The sequence below is a fragment of the Prionailurus bengalensis genome, chromosome A1 (genome assembly GCF_016509475.1).
Source record: "Prionailurus bengalensis isolate Pbe53 chromosome A1, Fcat_Pben_1.1_paternal_pri, whole genome shotgun sequence".
In the NCBI taxonomy this organism is placed as follows: domain Eukaryota; kingdom Metazoa; phylum Chordata; class Mammalia; order Carnivora; family Felidae; genus Prionailurus; species Prionailurus bengalensis.
This window is the reverse complement of record NC_057343.1, coordinates 162,759,223-162,761,240: the sequence shown is the minus strand read 5'-3', so window position 1 is coordinate 162,761,240 and position 2,018 is coordinate 162,759,223.

Sequence of the window (2,018 nt, the reverse complement as noted above, 5' to 3'; positions counted from 1 at the left end):
AATTCCTGAACACCCACACGCTTCCAAAACTCAATCAGGAGGAAATAGAAAGCTTGAACAGACCCATAACCAGCGAAGAAATTGAATCGGTTATCAAAAATCTCCCAACAAATAAGAGTCCAGGACCAGATGGCTTCCCAGGGGAGTTCTACCAGACGTTTAAAGCAGAGATAATACCTATCCTTCTCAAGCTATTCCAAGAAATAGAAAGGGAAGGCAAACTGCCAGACTCATTCTATGAAGCCAGTATTACTTTGATTCCTAAACCAGACAGAGACCCAGTAAAAAAAGAGAACTACAGGCCAATATCCCTGATGAATATGGATGCAAAAATTCTCAATAAGATACTAGCAAATCGAATTCAACGGCATATAAAAAGAATTATTCACCATGATCAAGTGGGATTCATTCCTGGGATGCAGGGCTGGTTCAACATTCGCAAATCAATCAACGTGATACATCACATTAACAAAAAAAGAGAGAAGAACCATATGATCCTGTCAATCGATGCAGAAAAGGCCTTTGACAAAATCCAGCACCCTTTCTTAATAAAAACCCTTGAGAAAGTTGGGATAGAAGGAACATACTTAAGGATCATAAAAGCCATTTATGAAAAGCCCACAGCTAACATCATCCTCAACGGGGAAAAACTGAGAGCTTTTTCCCTGAGATCAGGAACACGACAAGGATGTCCACTCTCACCGCTGCTGTTTAACATAGTGCTGGAAGTTCTAGCATCAGCAATCAGACAACAAAAGGAAATCAAAGGCATCAAAATTGGCAAAGATGAAGTCAAGCTTTCGCTTTTTGCAGATGACATGATATTATACATGGAAAATCCGATAGACTCCACCAAAAGTCTGCTAGAACTGATACAGGAATTCAGCAAAGTTGCAGGATACAAAATCAATGTACAGAAATCAGTTGCATTCTTATACACTAACAATGAAGCAACAGAAAGACAAATAAAGAAACTGATCCCATTCACAATTGCACCAAGAAGCATAAAATACCTAGGAATAAATCTAACCAAAGATGTAAAGGATCTGTATGCAAAAAATATAGAAAGCTTATGAAGGGAATTGAAGAAGATTTAAAGAAATGGAAAGACATTCCCTGCTCATGGATTGGAAAAATAAATATTGTCAAAATGTCAATACTACCCAAAGCTATCTACACATTCAATGCAATCCCAATCAAAATTGCACCAGCATTCTTCTTGAAACTAGAACAAGCAATCCCAAAATTCATATGGAACCACAAAAGGCCCCGAATAGCCAAAGGAATTTTGAAGAAGAAGACCAAAGCAGGAGGCATCACAATCCCAGACTTTAGCCTCTACTACAAAGCTGTCATCATCAAGACAGCATGGTATTGGCACCAAAACAGACACATAGACCAATGGAATAGAATAGAAACCCCAGAACTAGACCCACAAACGTATGGCCAACTCATCTTTGACAAAGCAGGAAAGAACATCCAATGGAAAAAAGACAGCCTCTTTAACAAATGGTGCTGGGGGAACTGGACAGCAACATGCAGAAGGTTGAAACTAGACCACTTTCTCACACCATTCACAAAAATAAACTCAAAATGGATAAAGGACCTAAATGTGAGACAGGAAACCATCAAAACCTTAGAGGAGAAAGCAGGAAAAGACCTCTCTGACCTCAGCCGTAGCAATCTCTTCCTCGACACATCCCCAAAGGCAAGGGAATTAAAAGCAAAAGTGAATTACTGGGACCTTAGGAAGATAAAAAGCTTCTGCACAGCAAAGGAAACAACCAACAAAACTAAAAGGCAACCAACGGAATGGGGAAAGATATTCGCAAATGACATATCGGACAAAGGGCTAGTATCCAAAATCTATAAAGAGCTCACCAAACTCCACACCCGAAAAACAAATAACCCAGTGAAGAAATGGGCAGAAAACATGAATAGACACTTCTCTAAAGAAGACATCCGGATGGCCAACAGGCACATGAAAAGATGTTCAGCGTCGCTCCTTATCAGGGAAA